Source organism: Labeo rohita, chromosome 13, assembly GCF_022985175.1.
Source record: "Labeo rohita strain BAU-BD-2019 chromosome 13, IGBB_LRoh.1.0, whole genome shotgun sequence".
NCBI lineage: Eukaryota > Metazoa > Chordata > Actinopteri > Cypriniformes > Cyprinidae > Labeo > Labeo rohita.
The window spans coordinates 1,353,347-1,369,112 of record NC_066881.1 but is presented as its reverse complement, the minus strand read 5'-3'; the positions used below and the strand labels follow the sequence as shown (position 1 = coordinate 1,369,112).

At 36.7% G+C, this 15,766-nt stretch overlaps 1 long non-coding RNA gene across 1 annotated transcript; it reads left to right on the top strand.

The window, feature by feature from the left end:
- The first annotated feature begins 12,304 nt into the window (after positions 1-12,304).
- On the top strand, positions 12,305-14,002 carry LOC127174734 (uncharacterized). The gene is made up of 3 exons (XR_007828900.1): positions 12,305-12,381; positions 12,668-12,790; positions 13,821-14,002. It is a non-coding gene; the product is annotated as an uncharacterized LOC127174734 (long non-coding RNA).
- The last annotated feature ends 1,764 nt before the right edge of the window (positions 14,003-15,766 follow it).

Sequence of the window (15,766 nt, the reverse complement as noted above, 5' to 3'; positions counted from 1 at the left end):
TACAACATTAAGCAGTGTAAGTTCCAGGTTTAACATAAAATGTAAAATTTGTTGGATCACTTCTGATCGATTAAACGTGTCATCAAAATCTTAATTCAGCCAGGCAACCAAAGTTGGTAACATTCATTTGGAAGAAACAAGTGCCTTCTTAGTTTGAAATTATGTATAATATAAATAATTTTGGACTGACTTTTGTAAAAAGGAATTTATCTCTGAACTTCTGTATTTGGCAAATAATAATAATAAATAAATAAACCCTTGTTATTTTAGTGTTATTCCCTGCGCAATTTTATATTCATAAATGAACATTTTCAAAGACAATCTTTAACCCTTTAACTGTCACCATCCCCTCTGTGGGACGCCTAAGTTTACTTCACCATATTACAAATAAATCCTAATCTAATCATGACAAACTATACATTGTTGGAAAGGTCTAAGACTCCTAAATAGACATTTTACCATATTTTTGTGTTACAAATTATGTAGGAAAAGTAATAGATTAATATATGTCAAGAGTGCAACTTAAAAAAAAGTCTACATCATAACATGAGTTCTGACCTTTGTCACAAAAGACTTTCTTCATTGCCTTTTTCCCTATCACGTTTTAGAAATCATAAGAAATTATATATCAGTGCAAAACTTAAAATCTCATTTTAAAATCAGACATTGCATTACCATGGAAAATGTACATCAAAAGCATATCACAAAATGTTTTCATTCATGAATTATAAAAAAATAAGTCCGGATAGTGCATTTTTATGTCTGTGTTCAAAAATGGGAGTGACAGTTAAAGGATTAAAGAATTAAAAAAAAAAAAAAAAAAAAAAATATATATATATATATATATATATATATATATATATTACTCGTAAGTTGCTACTATGCTGTAACACTTATAATTTATTTCATTTCATAATTTCATGTATTGTAATCCTCTTTGAATATTTTGTTTTTATGCTTATGAATGTTGTGTTCTGCCTTTGTTGAGTTTCCTTTTTTGTTTTGGTTTTTTAGGTCATGTGCATGTTACAACACAAACTAAAAAAGCTACATGTGAACGCTGACGCTTTAGTATCAGGCAAATCTGAGCACAGTTTGAGACATTGTGGAGAATTCTTGTAAATAAAATTGCATGACAGATTGCCTGGGTCTTTTTCTTAGTTTAGTCTCATTTGTGATCTTGCACATGTGGTTTGTGCTGGATTTGGAAGGCTAACAGTATAGAAGTGATGAAAAGATGGCAGCGAACAACAGTAAGAACTGCTAGACATCCCTTCTTCCCTCACAAAACTCTTTGATACAACAGCCCAATGTCAATGGCCTGAGGAGTTCATAGAAACGCACACATGCACAAACAAAGAATGAAGGGCAGGCCTGAGGCCATAATGGACTTGCACTGAGGCAGAGGTCGATTGTGGCTCAGATTAAAGGCTCATCGAGGTCTGTGTTGATGCTAAGCTGTTCTGATATGTGGAAACCTGATGGAAAAGTACCACTTCACCACAGTCTTTACCAATACAAAGAGAGAGCAAACAGTATTCACTTTCTTTTGAGACATGGACATCAGGAAAATGCATTTATTGCTGGAATATTGCATACAACAAGTGTACTGTAAAACAAAATGTTGACAAAATGCTGTGATAAATAAATATGTTAATAACATGTATACGCAGGTGTAAAGCTCATCAATTATGAAACAAGTTCAGTTGGCTATAAGTGGCTCTACAGAAAACAACAATGTTGTTATTCAGCTTGAGTCAGTTCAATGTTAATTCAGTTCAGTTCAATAACAGTGTTGATGTTGCAAAATTCATCAGTTATGAAACATTTGATTCAGCTATAAAAAAGCTGTAGAGAAGATGGCATTAAGTGTCATTTCAACGCCAAATAAGCAATGCAAAGGTGACAGTGGCACGAAACCAAACTCTATGAGGTGACAAACCTTGGGAGAAACCAGACTCAGTTGGAGGGCCAGTTGAGCTCCAAATATTGTCCTCAATATATTGTCCTCAAATGCAGTGCATTCTGGGATTTTTGGACACAGAATCTATGGTAGAGACAGAGTAGTGAATGTAGACATTTTGTATTATATTATGCTTATGTTATCCAACTTGTTGGAATGTAAGAATATAATCTGCTGCTGTAGACATTCTCATGTTTTTCAGCTTTCCAGTGTAAAAGCAACACAATGGAACACAATCTAGTAAACAGCAATTTGGCTTTGTAATTGATTTTTGTAGATTTAATGAATTTAATAAATTACAAATTGTAGATTTGTATTTTAGATATATTGATTCATAATTTCTGAACTGCTTGAATGTGTAAACGCTCACACCTTATAAGGTAGAAAAAAGCATATAGAAATGTTGCTTGCAGTAGTTCATCAACATCATCCAGCCACCCTCTGTGTTTGTACAGCTCAAGACCTTCAGTTTCCTTTATTTTGTTGTATTATTGCTCCTCTGCTTCCTTGTTCAGCTTCATTTGGTAAGGAATCTTTCACTTCAGCTCAAATTTAGTTAGTTAGTTAGTGCTTTCGACAATGCACATGGTTTCAAGACAGCTTTCCAGAAAGGCATGCTGTTATGTTTATATGGGTTACCAGTAAGCTTTTTTCCTTTGGTGCAGGTCTGATTCTGATTCAATTCTTTGTTTTGTTTTGTTTGTTTTTTTTTTTTTTTTAAGCACACTAATTAAGACAGTACTAATAGGTTAAGTAAAACATTACGTTATGTTAAGTTATAAATGTTGCCACAGCTGTAGCATATCCAATTCAAATCAGATCACTAAGAAGAGAGAAGGACTGGAAGTCATTTTTTCAAGACAATCTGATACAAGAATTATCATATGACTTGGAAAAGAAGTTGATTCCCAAAACTTCAAGAAATCGTAGCATCCCTCTACTGCTACAAGAAAGTCTAGCGTTACACTTCTTTGCCACAGGATGTTTTATAAATGCAGCTGCAGACTTAATTAGGACATGCAAGTCTACAGCATCAATATTCCTTCATTAGAGTTTCTTGTGTGCTGCCAGGCAGACTTACACTGTATCTGACTGATGTCTCTGTCTTGAATAAGGCTTTTTTCAACATTGCTGGATTTGCAAATGCAATAGGAGCCATTGATGGAACACACTGTAATGCAGGGTTCGTTATTCTTGCGTGACTTACACTCAAAGTAATAAAATAAAATCATCTGAGAAGCAGTTTGTGAACAAAAACAACAACAACAACAACAACAACAACAACCCAACTTGTCATTCAGCCAATCAGAAAGCACACAGATGAACTCTGAAGTAGTGTTGCATGATATACCGGTACTTAAAAAGCATCACGATACCCTGCTTTTAAAAATGGTACGATTCTGCATTTTACTAGTACCGGCACTTTAAGAATGCATTTTAATAAGAGCCATATTTCTGTGTGTCTGTGTTATTGAATTCCACAGTTTTGTTTACTACATTGTAGCAAATTAGCTCAAAAGGTAAATATTCATGATTAATTATAACTGGTTATAATTAATTATGAATATTTTGATCAGATCTCAGAATTAACTGTAGCAGAATTAACATTACAATTATTTGATCTGTTCATCCACCAAACCGACAGTATAATCATTTGTCAATTCTCGGAAAGGTTATTTTCTGGCCAAAAAAAGAATAACTTTCCTACTTTAGTCAGTACTAGCAGTAACTTAACTTGTAGTAAACTCAAAATGTAGCATGTAGCAAGATCAAACATTCAGGGACTTCAAATTGTAAGCAGCACACAGAGACAATCAATTGTGAATATAGTGTCACGGGGTGAAGAATCATACGACAAGGAGAGCCCAAATAAAGGCCCCGGAGGGTGGCTTTATTATTTTAAGTGAAGACAAGTGCAACAAATACGGGTAGGTGCTCCAGTGAAATGGCGTGTTTTCCAGCGCGTGCAGCAGTGGATCCGTGGGTGTGTGTGAAGGGGAGCGGTCGGTCCTCAGCTGCTTTCTGGAGAGATAGAGAAGGAAACCGTTAGTCTTCACGTGCATGGAGATCGTTCTTAATACTAGCCGTGTTCCCTCTGCTTATAAGGACGCTGTCTGATGAGCCGCAGCTGAGGCCGATCCGCCCGTGATGAGGACTTGCAGGTGTACGCTGATGAATCCTCGGGACGCTCGTCACAATAGGTAATTTAATAAATGGAATTGCAGCTAACATACAACTAAACTAAGCAAAACACATATACATATACATAGAGAAAGAAAGTGAGAAAAGAGGGAGAGAGAAGACAAAGAATGGCAATATTTAGCATCAATTATAACCAGCGACTGCATGAGAATCATCAGATAAGCAAAATCACCTTAAAAAAGGGCTCAACTTAAGACACGCATCTAAATAGTTGTAAAGGTCACTTGCATTGGCTTTGTTGCTGAAAAAGCGTCCTGATGCGGTAGACAGTGGAAGTTCTTGATGAATTCTTTTAGGCGTTCTGGAGGTTTTCTCTAGTTCTTCTGAAGATAGGAAAATCCACCGCGAGTCGACAAAGTTACTTGAAGATAAACTACCGCAAAATTGACTCAAAGGTGATGAGTCTTGGAGAGTGTCTCGAGGGGTTTTTGCATGGATGGGTTGGAGGTATTTTGATACCACACCCACCTTTGGGTGAATTGGCCAATACAAAGTTGGGATTTTTGAGCAGGAGAACTTCTCTTTGTCTCCATTTATGGCCCATTTGCATGTTCATTGCTGGTCTGGGAAAGTGATGCAGTTTTACCCACAATATAGTACAAACAGTATGATGCATTTTCTAGTCACATGGTGTACACCATTGTTTAGGAACTGTAGAGCAGATCGTTTTGATACCAAGAATGAAACATCTAGAAGGTATTAAACCAGATACATTCATACATTGAAAATACGCATTTAGAGATTAACTAGTACAAATAGCGAGGGGTAACTGGGCTAATATAGTATAGAAACATACAAGCAACACATGCATATACCAAGTACCTTTATAACTGGTTAAATATAGTCTAAATAAAGAAATAATATTCCTATGTGTGTGCGTTATGGGTATTGGGGATAGTCTGCCAGCCACCAATGATTTTTGGTGCTTGGTGCTGGTGATTGCCTACCTCATGGAATGCCTTTGAAGTCCAATGGGGAGACAAGAGTTGATCTGTTTAGCATCTTTGTGAGAGCAAGGAGGGAACCATAGACCATTAAACACCCATATAAATGTAGAACGTGAGGCCATGTCTGTAACTTATATGCAAATGTCAAAAAGCTAAAAGGTTCTCTACAACCTCAATGATCCTAAGCAGACGCTACACCACACATACGCGTGAGGCTTGCGGTATTTTCAGCCTCTGCTGCCTCAATATATGAGAGAACATAAACACATGAACATAATCTCTAGAACTGCTCTGAGAGTCACTTCATGAGCATTTTACCGTTTCTTACGTGGGAAACTATCGTCATAATATACAAACAGAAACCTAAAGGTCTTCACAGCAACCTGTCAAAATAAACGTTCAGTTTAACTTGACAGTCAGAAATATATTACTTAATGTAAAGATAGTACTACTACTAATAAAAATATTATTAAAACAATATTTAAGGAATATTTACCAAATATGTACAGGTGCATCTCAATAAAGTAGAATGTCGTGGAAAAGTTCATTTATTTCAGTAATTCACATCAAATTGTGAAACTCCTGTATTAAATAAATTCAGTGCACACAGACTGAAGTAGTTTAAGTCTTTGGTTCTTTTAATTGTGATGATTTTGGCTCACATTTAACAAAAACCCACCAATTCACTACCTCAACAAATTAGAATATGGTGACATGCCAATCAGTTAACTCAAAACACCTGCAAAGGTTTCCTGAGATTTCAAAATGGTCTTTCAGTTTGGTTCACTAGGCTACACAATCATGGGGAAGACTGCTGAGCTGACAGTTGTACAGAAGACAATCATTGACACCCTTCACAAGGAGGGTAAGACACAAACATTCATTGCCAGAGAAGCTGGCTGTTCACAGAGTGCTGTATCCAAGCATGTTAACAGAAAGTTGAGTGGAAGGAAAAAGTGTGGAAGAAAAAAAAAAAGCACAACCAACCGAGAGAACCGCAGCCTTGAGAGGCTTGTCAAGCAAAATCGATTCAAGAATTTGGGTGAACTTCACAAGGAATGGACTGAGGCTGGGGCCAAGGCATCAAGAACCACCACACACAGACATGTCAAGGAATTTGGCTACAGTTGTTGTATTCCTCTTGTTAAGCCACTCCTGAACCGCAGACAACATCAGAGGCGTCTTACCTGGGCTAAAGAGAAGAAGAAATGGACTGTTGCCCAGTGGTCCAAAGTCCTCTTTTCAGATGAGAGCAAGTTTTGTATTTCATTTGGAAACCAATGTCCTAGAGTCTGGAGGAAGGGTGGAGAAGCTCATAGCCCAAGTTGCTTGAAGTCCAGTGTTACGTTTCCAGAGTGGGTGATGATTTGGGGTGCAATGTCATCTGCTGGCGTTGGTCCACTGTGTTTTTTGAAAATCAAAGTCACTGCACGCATTTACCAATAAATTTTAGAGCACTTCATGCTTCCTTCTGCTGACCAGCTTTTTAAAGGGGTCATCGGATGCCCATTTTCCACAAGTTGATATGATTCTTTAGGGTCTTAATGAAAAGTCTCTAATATACTTTGATTCAAAATTCTCAATGGTTTTGTAAAACAATACCCTTTTTACCTTGTCAAAATGAGCTCTGCAAAAATCATCTCATTCTAAGGGGTTGTTCCTTTAAATGCAAATGAGCTCTGCTCACCCCGCCCCTCTCTTCTTTCGGTGGAAAGACGATCTTATTTACTTTAGCCGCATTTAGCCACGTTTAGCCACATTTAGCCGCTAAACTTCCTAACTACCACGTTATAAGGAAAGGTGATCGCAAAGATTCATAAAAAAATGCTTATAGACACTTCTGCTGTAGGTGAAGCTGGATCATGAATGATTCGCGCGAACATAGACGGATATATGTCAGTCGGGAGGTGCATTCCCTTCACAAACAAACGTAATCCACTGCATCTTCAGCGGCTCAGATGTCAGAAGTAAATGACAACCACTATGTTCATTATTACATCCAGCAACACAACACCTCAATCGCTCAATCGGAGATATTCTTGTCTAACTTACATCCCTGCTTCGGCATCAAAACAAGGAAAGTTACTGCATGGATTTTTATCATTATAGGGTAGATTTGTACATACACTGCCAACACACATTAATGTTCAAACAACATGAAAAAGTGAAGTTTGCATCCGATGACCCCTTTAAAGATGCTGATTACATTTTCCAGCAGGATTTGGCACCTGTCCACACTGCCAAAAGTACCAAAAGTTGGTTAAATGACTATGGCATTGGTGTGCTTGACTGGTCAGCAAACTCACCAGACCTGAACCCCACAGAGGTATCGTCAAGAGGAAAATGAGAAACAAGAGACCAAAATATTCAGATGAGCTGAAGGCCACTGTCAAAGAAACCTGGGCTTCCATACCACCTCAACAGTACCACAGACTGATCACCTCCATGCCACGCCGAATTGAGGCAGTAATTAAAGCAAAAGGAGCCCCTACCAAGTATTGAGTACATATACAGTACATGAACATTCCAGAAGGCCAGCACTTCACTAAAAATGTGTTTTTTTTTTTTTTTTTTTTTAGTCTTATGAAGTATTCTAATTTGTTGAGATAGTGAATCTGTGTTTTTTTGTTAAATGTGAGCCAAAATCATCACAATTAAAAGAACCACAGACTTAAACTACTTCAGTCTGTGTGCACTGAATTTATTTAATTCCTGAGTTTCACAATTTGAGTCTAATTACTGAAATAAATGAACTTTTCCATGACATTCTACTTTATTGAGATGCACCTGTACAGAATTTATTTACCAGAAAATTGTAAATACACAACACAGTATTTCTGAAAAAAAAAAAGAATTTTAAAATTAATAAAATTTTTATCAAATCTAATTATCCTTTATAAATTCATTAGACATGCTTTTGATTATTAAAAAAATGTAATGAAATGATTAAAATAGAATTCAGAAAAATTTAAATGGAGTTTAGGAAACAGGTTTCATAGGGCCCTATTTATTTCATTTATGTCTTTGTTTTTGTCATGCAGGGAACGAGGCAAGAAGCGATTGGATCCAAATGCAAGCTTTTATTGACATGAGTCAGAGACATGCTCAAATACAGGCAGGGTCGACACCAGCAAACAGGTATACAGAGGGCAAGACACAAGAGTAATAAATGAAACAGGCGAGGGTCAATCAACAACAAACATAATCCAGGGGGCTAGGCAAAAGTATAATCCGATAAACAGGCAAGAGTTCTAGGGCAGGCAGCGAAACAGACAAGACAAGACCAACCAGGCTCAGGATAAACAAAGTGGCTCCATAAAGTTGCTAACACTAGGTAAGTGCGAAACGCAACACAATACTTGGCCCAGCATGGTGGGAAGGGCCTCGTACTTATAGTGAGTCTGACGGGAAATGTAGTCCAGGGTGTAGAACAACAGTCTGTGTAATGTGAAATGGCAAAGCGGACTAACAATCAGGACCAGATTCGTGACGGTTTTATTGTAGTTGTCCTTTAGTTTGTTACTTGCATCTAGGTTCTTATTATTAATAACAAAGATAAAATAACAAAAAACTGACTATGTCATGATATAAATTGTTATTGTGAAAAAAAAATACTATATCATGAAATAAGATTTGGTTTTATCCTTTAACGTAAAGGAATTACACAACGTCTGTTCACACCTCTGTGGTTAGATCAGTGTGCTTAATGATGTGTCTTTGACCTTCATTATGAATGTTTTGATGATACTGTGTTGTAAATAAAATACAAATAATCTAAAACACCATTCTTTGAATCTTCTCACATTGTTTCTTACCTGACAGTGAGTCTCACTGGTGGGCCATTAGGGGATGGCCTTTTGTCTCTCAGGTGTGAATCACTAAATATTTATGGCCATTGTCACTCCCTCGCATATTCCCTTTTGATCACAAAACACGTCTTAGAAAATTTAAATAAGTATACTGCTTTTTGTGAACGACTGAATGAGATGATTTTCACACCATTTTGTAGAAAAAAACTCTAGCCTAACACATCCAGTTCTCAAAAGTCTTGTGCACAAATGTTCTGAATGTGTTTCATGGCCTTATTTCAGTGACTTAAAAAATAGATTTTTACTAACCACGCATAAACATGTACATCCATGTTGCTTACATATTACTGTAGCCCAGTTTGTGCTGATTACAATGTAATCAGACTTTAGCGATTCATATGTTTTTAAGATACTGAAAAAAGCACAAATGTCAGGGCATGTCAAAACTTCTCCAGGGCCCCAAAACACCCTCAGACCCCAGAGGGTTAAGCTAACTTACCAATATAGCAAAGATCTCTATATACTTGTAGGCTTGGTAGTTGTTTACCATAATCCTGTGTTGTGGCACTGGCATGTGATTTTATGTATATGTATATGTATATGTGTATATATATATATATATACATACATACATATATATATATATATATTTTTAATGGGGATGAAGTGCTTTGTTTTAACAGATAAAATAACTATGATCTGAGGTATTGCACTGAAGTCAAAATTTTGGTATTGTGACAACACTACTCTGAAGTAAGTATCAAGTTTTAGAACAAGAACACAGATTCCCCACTTCAACTTATCATTAATATCTATATTTAACTTTACCGCATATTAGGATTCAAGCACCTTCAACCCATGAGCTGCTATTTGTCAACAGGAAGGCCACCACAGTGTTAATGTGCAGGCAATCTGTGTTGCCAAACTCACCGGCCAGGATGAGCCCATGACTCAAGAGATTCATGATGTATTTGAGAGAAACAAGGAATGATACCGAAAGGTGCTTTGGAGTCCCGAAACAAAGATTTCATTGTCTGCATGGTGAGGTCAAAATGAAACCACAGAGGGTTTGCAACATAATTTGTGTTATTTTACACAACATGGCAAGGTAGTAAATACTGCATTTTAACTCCTAGCTACATTCCCCCCAATATTTTCAATTAAACAGGAGTGGATCAATTTGCTTTTAATAGTACTTACACTCCCAGACCTGAAGGAAGAACAAATGCTTGAAGAACCAGCTTTGGAGATCACTGAGGCAGGAGATGAAGGTCTTCAAGGAGAGCTTCAAGACTGCTCTCTCAGAGAATTGAGGTTACACTGGGTCTCTTTCTTAGTTTAATATTTTATTTGAATTCAATTATAAATTATCAATTGGATAGTTATCTGTAAAGAAGATATTGCTGTAATTAGCTACTTCTTGTTAGTAAATAATTTAAATTAGTTTGTAGTTGTTGAAGTACACTGTCATAGTTCTCCAAACAATAAAGCTTTTTTTTTTTCAACTTCAGATTTTTGAGAACATAACGTCTCTCCTTAATGTACTAGATATTTAGAGATATAATGTACAACGTTTAAAAAAGTGGCCTTTTATTGTGTCCAGCCTAAGGCACACCTGTGCATTAATCATGCTGTCTAATCAGCATCTTGATATGCCACACCTGTGAGGTGGATGGATTATCTCGCAAAGGAGAAGTGCTCACTAACACAGATTTAGACAGATTTGTGAACAATATTTAAGAGAACTAGGCCTTTTGTGTACGTAGAAAAAGTCTTAGATCTTTGAGTTCAGCTCATGAAAAATGGGGGGAAAAACAAAAGTGTTGCGTTTATAATTTTGGTCAGTGTATATAAAATATTGAAATATATGAAATAAAAAATCTAATAAAAATCCCATGTTTTTATCAGTCCACATACTCCCAGAAGTGAGAAGTGAGAACTTTGTGAGTACATAAACGTTTCAAGTCAAGTCAAGTCAAGTCACCTTTATTTATATACCGCCTTTAACAATACAGAATTGTGACAAGGCGGCTGTACAGTATTAAATAGGAAACAGTACATCAACAATGCCAAAGGCAACATTAAACACTCACATTATAGGTAAAGGTAGTTAATCAAAAACAATAAAATAAAATGCAATATTGTGTTAAGAGAAAGTGTCCCCAACTAAGCAAGCCAGAGGCGACAGCGGCAAGGAACCAAAACTCCATCGGTGACAAATGGAGAAAAAAACCTTGGGAGAAACCAGGCTCAGTCGGGGGGCCAGTTCTCCTCTGGCCAAAGTTCCCATGGTCTTGTGCCGACAGCCGTCTAGGTGATGTGGTCTTCACTGTGGATCCGTCTCTGGGGCTCATCTACACAGGAAAAATGGCGGAGTAGTTTTTCCAGAGTTAATTTTTTTTTCCTCAAAAATAGTTGTTTTTGCTCTATTTTGAGTGTACAGAGTAAAATTTATCCGTAGAGTGGGAGCAAAATTACAGAGTAATTGTGACTCCTCCCCAATTTACTCTCATCCCTTCGTTGATCCGCCATTACTGTTAATCACGGCCATCGCTGCTGCTTTGGGTTTAGAAGACGGCACACTTCTGCTGGATGATAAAGTAAGTAAAGTTTCAAAGTCTTACTATTTATTTTAAGTATATTCGCCTCTGCTTTGAGCTCGGATCGTTTTGCCATGTGTTTTGAATGTTTAAGAGATCGCTTGCCTTCTCCTGTCAGCTTAAAAACTAGTTAATGTTAGGCAAAGTTTGAAATCAGATAGCTAACATATATATTTTACGCATTTTTTTGAACGTTAATTGAAATTAGCTAACGTTAGCTGCCTATCAATGTTTCTCTACTAAACTATTGTGACGATAGACTCGAGTTGTGCACCACATGTACTTGACTCGGAAAAGAGTTAAATTAAGGTTAGACTTAATTGGATTGTTGAAGGCCATTTTGATGTGAATTAGTCCTATTTAGACAGTAAGTTAACTGTTTCTCATGAGAACGAAGGTATTTTTAACATATACAGGGGCTAGTCGGTGATTTTATTGCAGAATGTCAGTGTTTCAATTCAAACTTCACGACTGAATCCTTTTTGACCACTGCCGAACACGTACAATAACTTTTGCACTTCACTGTAGTTTGCGTGCATTTTTAATATGTAAACTTTATAAGAACAATATTTCATAAACGCTCCACCTCAGTGACAAAGAAAGAGGGGGAAAAAAAACGTTGGAATTGGGACATACAACAATGCAATGTTAATATTAGCCTACAATTAGGCTATATACATTAAAGATATAAACCAAGCAATTATTACAAATTAAAAACATATTAGTGAACAGATAACTCATGTTGTGTAGTGCACTAATGAATGTTTTTTCATCATCTGATGTAGTTTAAAGGAAGAATCTGCGAAGGGAATCATCTCCTTTTCCTATGCTTGGTTGACCCCAGGAGCAAGTTTCGTTATGTAAGTAGCTGTTGCCTCCAAATCTTTTCAGTTTATTTTACGACACTTCTACCCTGATATTTTTGCAAGGGCCTAGTACAGGAGTTGCAGATTTACAGTTAGAAATTGTCTTCATTTAGGACTCTGAATAAAAAAATTAAAAAAAAATGTATAAGTGTATGACTTCATTTCAATACTTGAGAGGTTTCAGCTCAGTTCATCCACACATCTGTAGCCATCAGGACTTGGTTGTGATAAAAAACTAAAAACCTAAAATAAATTTTTATTTTGTTTTCTGTATCTTCAGGTTGGAACAGCAAATTGTCTTCCATCTTGATGCTGGTTCACCTTTTGCCGCCCTCTCAAGTCACCGCCACGTAAGACCGGGAAAGATCTCAGCTAGCGTGATCATCTTGTGAAATTCATCAAGGTGAAGCTACTAATGAAGCAGATCAAATGACACTAGTTGATAATGTTGTATTACTGTGTGATCTTGAACTTACTTACTTCTCAAAAAGGTTCTTAAAGGGATAGTTCACCCCAAAATTACTGTCAATAATTACTCACCCTCATGTTGTTTCAAACCCGTAAAACCTTTGTTTTCATCTTCGGAACACAAATGAAGATAATTCTGAAAAAATTTGTAAGATCTTTTAGCTTCATAAACAGCAAGAGTCCTACCACGATCAAGGCCAGAATCTTAGCAAGGACATTGTTAAAATAATCCATGTGACATCAGTGTTTCTACAATAATTTACAATGCTACGAGAATACTTTTTGTGCGAAAATAAAAATAAAAAAATTATTCAACAATTCTTCTCTTTCAAGTCACCATCCTCCGCCATAATCAAGAGTACCCTGATGCATACGTGTGATGCTGCTGACACAGGAACATGCATGCGGCGTGTTTTGTTTACAAAGCATGCGAATGCGTCATGATACTCTCCTTAATGGTGGAGGACAGTGACTTGGGGGAGAAGAACTGTTGAAAAAAGTAGTTATTTTTGTTTTCATTGCGCACAAAAAGTATTCTTGTAACTTCATAAAATTATGGTAGAGTCACATGGACTATTTTAACAATGTTCTTACTACATTTCTGGGCCTTGAATGTGGCAGTACCCTTGCTGTATATGCAGGGTCAGAAAGCTCTTAGATTTCTTGAAAAATAATTTAATTTGTGTTGCGAAGATAAACGAAGGTCTTACAGGTTTGGAACAACATGAGGGTAAGCAATTAATGACAGAATTTTCATTTTTGGGAGAACTCTTTTTAATCACCTGTCCTCTAAATTGTTGTTCTTGTGCTATTATTTTCTACTTCACATATTTAGTAACAATCTGTTGGAATTATGTAAAACATAAACTTTGGTGGAAGACAGACTTCACTGTTTCTTTATTCATGCTGTATATTGACTAACTTTTAAGTCACATTGGCAATAATGTGTTTTCTTTCTTTTACAGACTGGTACCAGTATCCAAGGGCAGTTGGATGGCTTTCGAGAGAGTCTCCAGCTGTATCTACTTGTTGTTGGGCTGATGAGAAGTAGGGCCCAGTCTTGTTTTATTGTAATTGTCCAATATGCTCTACTCTATAAGACCTGTCCATTGTGTATAGCGTTCTGCAAAACACTGTCCATGATATAAATGCAAAAACCACCAAATGATCATGATCACAAGTGTTATATTGTAAATGCAAGTGTAATATTATTTAAATAGGAGCTTGAAAAAATAAAATTGTGTGACATACAGTTTGTTGTAGACTCTTTTTTTCAGATTGAAAAGCAAGTTTTTCATTTCTATTTTTAGGGGTTTTTGAGGATAAAGGATAAAATATGAATGATGTAATTTAAAAGACTCTGGATAGAGTTATTTAGTCTTTAAAGTTCACTCATAATTGATGATAAACAACTCTGGAGGAGATGTAAATTTTGGCAGAGTAAATTTGACTTTCCTCTGAACAGAGTTAAAAACTAGCAGAGTAATTTTCTTGTACCTCTGAACAGAGTAAAATAGTACAAGAGTTAATTTCAAAAAACACTAAATAGAGTCAAATGTAACAGCAGAGAGTAAAATATTAACACCAAATTGAGCAAAATTAACTCTGGAAAAACAACTCTATCAAAAGAGTAACTTTTACTCTTTTCAGAGAGGGACCAAATGTTATCTGGCACAGAGTAAAATTTTCTTCAATTTGAGTAAATTTTACTCAGGCAAATTTACTGTGTAGTTGATGTGGACTCCGCTGACATTCAGGGCTGTAGAGGTCGTCTCTAGGTGCTGATCCACCGTCTGGGCTGGGTTCGGACTGGATCCGGGGGACTGCAGTGACCATCTGATCTGGATACGGACTGGATCTGGTGGTTAATGTGACCTCGGAATAAGAGAGAAACAGACTAATATTAGCGTAGATGCCATTCTTCTGACGATGCACCGAGTACATCGGGTGTTATGGGAAGTGTTCCCGGTTCCGGTTGACCTAATTAGTGCAGCCTAACAATCCTTTAACGGATTTGAATTATAAGAATGTGGATTTGTTATGTGTAAGCAAGGTTAAAGAGATGGGTCTTTAATCTAGATTTAAACTGACAGAGTGTGTCTGCGTCCCGAACATTGTAGGGTAGATTGTTCCAGAGTTTGGGCGCTAAATAAGAAAAAGATCTGCCGCCCGCGGTTGATTTTGATATTCTAGGTATTATCAAATTGCCAGAGTTTTGAGAACGCAGCGGACGTGAGGGACTATAATGCGATAAGAGCTCACTCAGGTACTGGGGAGCTAAACCATTCAGGGCTTTGTAAGTGATTAGCAAGATTTTAAAATCTATACGATGTTTAATAAGGAGCCAGTGCAGTGTTGACAGAACCGGGCTAATATGATCATACTTTTTGGTTCTAGTAAGAACTCTAGCTGCTGCATTTTGGACCAGCTGGAGTTTGTTTATTAAGCGAGCAGAACAACCACCCAATAAAGCATTACAATAATCTAACCGTGAGGTCATAAACGCATGAATTAATGTTTCAGCATTTGACATTGATAGCATAGGTCGTAGTTTAGATATATTTTTGAGATGGAAAAATGCAGTTTTGCAAATACTAGAGATGTGGTTTTCAAAGGAAAGATTACCATCAAATAGCACACCTAGGTTCCTAACTGATGAAGAAGAATTGACAGAACAGCCATCAAGTATTAGACAGTGTTTTAGGTTATTACACGCTGAGGTTTTAGGCCCAATAACTAACACCTCTGTTTTTTCAGAATTTAGCAGTAAGAAATTACTTGTCATCCAATTTTTTAACTCAACTACACAATCCATTAGTTTTTCAAATTGGTACGTTTCGCCAGGCCGCAAAGAAATATAGAGCTGGGTATCATCAGCATAGCAGTGAAAGCTAACACCATATTTCCTGAT